The sequence below is a fragment of the Oncorhynchus keta genome, chromosome 35 (genome assembly GCF_023373465.1).
Source record: "Oncorhynchus keta strain PuntledgeMale-10-30-2019 chromosome 35, Oket_V2, whole genome shotgun sequence".
NCBI lineage: Eukaryota > Metazoa > Chordata > Actinopteri > Salmoniformes > Salmonidae > Oncorhynchus > Oncorhynchus keta.
Window position 1 is genome coordinate 9167301 of NC_068455.1, and position 6000 is coordinate 9173300.

The 6000-nt window shown below is 59.0% G+C and overlaps 2 long non-coding RNA genes across 2 annotated transcripts; both read right to left on the reverse strand.

Moving 5' to 3' along the window:
* Nucleotides 1–1162: 1162 nt before the first annotated feature.
* Nucleotides 1163–1660, reverse strand: LOC127915822 (uncharacterized). Its single transcript, XR_008092363.1, has 3 exons — nt 1545–1660; nt 1372–1440; nt 1163–1293 (listed from the first exon to the last, which is right to left on the reverse strand). It is a non-coding gene; the product is annotated as an uncharacterized LOC127915822 (long non-coding RNA).
* Nucleotides 1661–4121: 2461 nt separating this feature from the next.
* LOC127915821 (uncharacterized) lies at nt 4122–6000 on the reverse strand. Its single transcript, XR_008092362.1, has 3 exons — nt 5829–6000; nt 4846–5278; nt 4122–4136 (listed from the first exon to the last, which is right to left on the reverse strand). It is a non-coding gene; the product is annotated as an uncharacterized LOC127915821 (long non-coding RNA).

Consider the following 6000-nt stretch of genomic DNA (forward strand, 5'->3'; position numbering starts at 1 on the left):
ACTGAGGAACAGGACATACAGTTGAAGTCGGAAGTTTACATACACCTTAGCCAAATACATTTAAACTCAGTTTTTCAGAATTCCTGACATTTAAACCAAGTAAAAATTCCCTGTTTTAGGTCAGTTAGGATCACCACTTTATTTTAAGAATGTGAAATGTCAGAATAATTAGTAGAGAGAATGATTTATTTCAGCTTTTATTTTTTTTGCAGAATCCTGCATGCAGAGTCTCAAATCGGTGTTTGTCCTGTTTTGTGAATTCTTGGTTGGTGAGCGGACCCCAGACCTCACTACCATAAAGGGCAATGAGTTCTATAACTGATTACAAGTATTTTTTATCCAGATCCTAATTGGTACGTCAAATTGTATCATCCTGTCTCCCCTTCCAGAGGGCCTGAGGATCTTGGACCGCAGCTGAGGACACACTGGCCTGACACCTGGATGAGATTGCCCAATCCCTCCTTGTCCCCCTCTACCTGCTACCAACCTGTTGCTGCCTCCACTGGTTCTTTCTCCCCTGCACTCACCAGAAACTTGGATTCCGTTTCTTCCCATGACATCTTTATAAAAAGACATCTGACCATAGGGTCTTGGAAGTGTTAATACTTCCTCTATAGTCATTATGGATATTGTCTTGAGCCTGCTGGCCATAGGGAGGAGGTCAGAGACCTGGCAGTGTGGTGCCAGGGCAACGCCCTCTTCATCAACGTGATCAAAACAAAGGAGATGATCGTGGACTACAGGAAGAGGAGGGCAAAGTACGCCACAATTAACATCAACGGGGCTGTAGTGTAGCGGGTCCACATCACCAACCAACTAGCATGGTCCAAACACACCAAGACAGTTGTGAAGAGGGTACGACACTTTTTCCCCCTCAGTAGACTGAAAAGATTTGGCATGGGTCCTCAGATCCTCAAAAATGTCAAAAGCTGCACAATCGAGAGCAAGTGCTCAGCATCCGACCGCAAGGCTCTACACAGGGTAGTGCATACGGCCCAGTATACAGCCCAGTACATCACTGGGGCAGGAGCTTCAAATCATTTTTTAAATGTGATTTCCTACCATCCAGGACCTCCTTACCAAACGGTGTCAGAGGAAAGCCCTAAAATGGTCAAATACTCCAGCCATCCTATTCATTTATCTCTGCTGCCGCACGGAAAGCGTTACCGGAGCACCAAGCTGTAAAATGTATTGGTTGTTAAATCCACAGAATTTACAGACCATGTAAAAAACTGTTGTTCGCTAAATCCGTCTTAAGGGCCATATAAGAATGGCTGGCTGGTATGTCCTCACCTGTCTGAGCTGTCGGCTGCCCTCACCTGTCTGAGCTGTCTGCTGTCCTCACCTGTCAGAGCAGTCGGCTGTCCTCACCTGTCTGCTGCCCTCACCTGTCTGAGCAGTCGGCTGTCCTCACCTGTCTGAGCAGTCGGCTGTCCTCACCTGTCTGAGCAGTCGGCTGCCCTCACCTGTCTGAGCAGTCGGCTGCCCTCACCTGTCTGAGCTGTCGGCTGTCCTCACCTGTCTGAGCAGTCGGCTGCCCTCACCTGTCTGAGCAGTCGGCTGTCCTCACCTGTCTGAGCAGTCGGCTGTCCTCACCTGTCTGAGCAGTCGGCTGCCCTCACCTGTCTGAGCAGTCGGCTGCCCTCACCTGTCTGAGCAGTCGGCTGCCCTCACCTGTCTGCTGCCCTCACCTGTCTGAGCAGTCGGCTGCCCTCACCTGTCTGAGCTGTCTGCTGCCCTCACCTGTCTGAGCAGTCGGCTGCCCTCACCTGTCTGCTGCCCTCACCTGTCTGAGCAGTCGGCTGTCCGAGCAGTCGGCTGCCCTCACCTGTCTGAGCTGTCGGCTGTCCTCACCTGTCTGTGCAGTCGGCTGCCCTCACCTGTCTGAGCTGTCGGCTGTCCTCACCTGTCTGAGCTGTCGGCTGTCCTCACCTGTCTGAGCTGTCGGCTGTCCTCACCTGTCTGAGCAGTCGGCTGCCCTCACCTGTCTGAGCTGTCGGCTGCCCTCACCTGTCTGAGCTGTCGGCTGCCCTCACCTGTCTGAGCTGTCGGCTGTCCTCACCTGTCGGCTGTCCTCACCTGTCTGAGCAGTCTGCTGCCCTCACCTGTCTGAGCAGTCGGCTGTCCTCACCTGTCGGCTGTCCTCACCCGTCTGCTGCCCTCACCTGTCTGAGCCGTCGGCTGTCCTCACCTGTCTGCTGTCCTCACCCGTCTGCTGCCCTCACCTGTCTGCTGTCCTCACCTGTCTGAGCAGTCGGCTGTCCTCACCTGTCTGAGCTGTCGGCTGTCCTCACCTGTCTGCTGCCCTCACCTGTCTGAGCTGTCGGCTGTCCTCACCTGTCTGAGCAGTCGGCTGCCCTCACCTGTCTGAGCAGTCGGCTGCCCTCACCTGTCTGAGCTGTCGGCTGTCCTCACCTGTCTGAGCAGTCGGCTGCCCTCACCTGTCTGAGCTGTCGGCTGTCCTCACCTGTCTGAGCAGTCGGCTGCCCTCACCTGTCTGAGCTGTCGGCTGTCCTCACCTGTCTGAGCTGTCGGCTGTCCTCACCTGTCTGAGCTGTCGGCTGTCCTCACCTGTCTGAGCTGTCGGCTGTCCTCACCTGTCTGAGCAGTCGGCTGTCCTCACCTGTCTGAGCAGTCGGCTGCCCTCACCTGTCTGAGCAGTCGGCTGTCCTCACCTGTCAGAGCAGTCGGCTGTCCTCACCTGTCAGAGCAGTCGGCTGTCCTCACCTGTCTGCTGCCCTCACCTGTCTGAGCAGTCGGCTGCCCTCACCTGTCTGAGCAGTCGGCGGTCCTCACCTGTCTGAGCAGTCGGCTGTCCTCACCTGTCTGAGCAGTCGGCTGCCCTCACCTGTCTGAGCAGTCGGCTGCCCTCACCTGTCTGAGCTGTCGGCTGCCCTCACCTGTCTGAGCAGTCGGCTGCCCTCACCTGTCTGCTGCCCTCACCTGTCTGAGCAGTCGGCTGTCCGAGCAGTCGGCTGCCCTCACCTGTCTGAGCTGTCGGCTGTCCTCACCTGTCTGTGCAGTCGGCTGCCCTCACCTGTCTGAGCTGTCGGCTGTCCTCACCTGTCTGAGCTGTCGGCTGTCCTCACCTGTCTGAGCTGTCGGCTGTCCTCACCTGTCTGAGCAGTCGGCTGCCCTCACCTGTCTGAGCTGTCGGCTGTCCTCACCTGTCTGAGCAGTCGGCTGCCCTCACCTGTCTGAGCTGTCGGCTGTCCTCACCTGTCTGAGCTGTCGGCTGTCCTCACCTGTCTGAGCAGTCGGCTGTCCTCACCTGTCTGAGCAGTCTGCTGCCCTCACCTGTCTGAGCAGTCGGCTGCCCTCACCTGTCTGCTGCCCTCACCTGTCTGAGCTGTCGGCTGTCCTCACCTGTCTGCTGCCCTCACCTGTCTGAGCAGTCGGCTGCCCTCACCTGTCTGCTGTCCTCACCTGTCTGAGCTGTCGGCTGTCCTCACCTGTCTGAGCTGTCGGCTGTCCTCACCTGTCTGCTGCCCTCACCTGTCTGAGCTGTCGGCTGTCCTCACCTGTCTGAGCAGTCGGCTGCCCTCACCTGTCTGAGCAGTCGGCTGCCCTCACCTGTCTGAGCTGTCGGCTGTCCTCACCTGTCTGAGCAGTCGGCTGCCCTCACCTGTCTGAGCTGTCGGCTGTCCTCACCTGTCTGAGCAGTCGGCTGCCCTCACCTGTCTGAGCTGTCGGCTGTCCTCACCTGTCTGAGCTGTCGGCTGTCCTCACCTGTCTGAGCTGTCGGCTGTCCTCACCTGTCTGAGCTGTCGGCTGTCCTCACCTGTCTGAGCAGTCGGCTGCCCTCACCTGTCTGAGCAGTCGGCTGCCCTCACCTGTCTGAGCAGTCGGCTGTCCTCACCTGTCAGAGCAGTCGGCTGTCCTCACCTGTCAGAGCAGTCGGCTGTCCTCACCTGTCTGCTGCCCTCACCTGTCTGAGCAGTCGGCTGCCCTCACCTGTCTGAGCAGTCGGCTGTCCTCACCTGTCTGAGCAGTCGGCTGCCCTCACCTGTCTGAGCAGTCGGCTGCCCTCACCTGTCTGAGCAGTCGGCTGCCCTCACCTGTCTGAGCAGTCGGCTGCCCTCACCTGTCTGAGCAGTTGGCTGCCCTCACCTGTCAGAGCAGTCGGCTGTCCTCACCTGTCAGAGCAGTCGGCTGTCCTCACCTGTCTGCTGCCCTCACCTGTCTGAGCTGTAGGCTGTCCTCACCTGTCTGATCTGTCGGCTGTCCTCACCTGTCTGAGCTGTCGGCTGTCCTCACCTGTCTGCTGCCCTCACCTGTCAGAGCAGTCGGCTGTCCTCACCTGTCTGATCTGTCGGCTGTCCTCACCTGTCTGCTGCCCTCACCTGTCTGAGCTGTCGGCTGTCCTCACCTGTCTGATCTGTCGGCTGTCCTCACCTGTCTGAGCTGTCGGCTGTCCTCACCTGTCAGAGCAGTCGGCTGTCCTCACCTGTCTGCTGCCCTCACCTGTCTGAGCTGTCGGCTGTCCTCACCTGTCTGAGCTGTCGGCTGTCCTCACCTGTCTGATCTGTCGGCTGTCCTCACCTGTCAGAGCAGTCGGCTGTCCTCACCTGTCTGCTGCCCTCACCTGTCAGAGCAGTTGGCTGTCCTCACCTGTCTGAGCAGTCGGCTGCCCTCACCTGTCTGAGCTGTCGGCTGTCCTCACCTGTCTGAGCTGTCTGCTGTCCTCACCTGTCTGAGCAGTCGGCTGCCCTCACCTGTCTGAGCTGTCGGCTGTCCTCACCTGTCTGAGCAGTCGGCTGCCCTCACCTGTCTGAGCTGTCGGCTGTCCTCACCTGTCTGAGCAGTCGGCTGCCCTCACCTGTCTGAGCTGTCGGCTGTCCTCACCTGTCTGAGCTGTCGGCTGTCCTCACCTGTCTGAGCAGTCGGCTGTCCTCACCTGTCTGAGCAGTCGGCTGCCCTCACCTGTCTGAGCAGTCGGCTGCCCTCACCTGTCTGAGCAGTCGGCTGCCCTCACCTGTCAGAGCAGTCGGCTGTCCTCACCTGTCAGAGCAGTCGGCTGTCCTCACCTGTCTGCTGCCCTCACCTGTCTGAGCTGTCGGCTGTCCTCACCTGTCTGAGCAGTCGGCTGCCCTCACCTGTCTGAGCAGTCGGCTGTCCTCACCTGTCTGAGCAGTCGGCTGCCCTCACCTGTCTGAGCAGTCGGCTGCCCTCACCTGTCTGAGCAGTCGGCTGCCCTCACCTGTCTGAGCAGTCGGCTGCCCTCACCTGTCAGAGCAGTCGGCTGTCCTCACCTGTCAGAGCAGTCGGCTGTCCTCACCTGTCTGCTGCCCTCACCTGTCTGAGCTGTCGGCTGTCCTCACCTGTCTGATCTGTCGGCTGTCCTCACCTGTCAGAGCAGTCGGCTGTCCTCACCTGTCTGCTGCCCTCACCTGTCAGAGCAGTCGGCTGTCCTCACCTGTCTGCTGCCCTCACCTGTCTGAGCTGTCGGCTGTCCTCACCTGTCTGAGCTGTCGGCTGTCCTCACCTGTCTGATCTGTCGGCTGTCCTCACCTGTCTGATCTGTCGGCTGTCCTCACCTGTCAGAGCAGTCGGCTGTCCTCACCTGTCTGCTGCCCTCACCTGTCAGAGCAGTTGGCTGTCCTCACCTGTCAGAGCAGTCGGCTGCCGTCTCACCTGTCTGAGCAGTCGGCTGTCCTCACCTGTCTGCTGCCCTCACCTGTCTGAGCAGTCGGCTGTCCTCACCTGTCTGAGCAGTCGGCTGTCCTCACCTGTCTGAGCAGTCGGCTGCCGTCTCACCTGTCAGAGCAGTCGGCTGTCCTCACCTGTCTGCTGCCCTCACCTGTCTGAGCAGTCGGCTACCGTCTCACCTGTCAGAGCAGTCGGCTGTCCTCACCTGTCTGAGCAGTCGGCTGTCCTCACCTGTCTGAGCAGTCGGCTGTCCTCACCTGTCTGAGCAGTCGGCTGCCCTCCCCTGTCAGAGCAGTCGGCTGTCCTCACCTGTCTGAGCAGTCGGCTGTCCTCACCTGTCTGAGCAGTCGG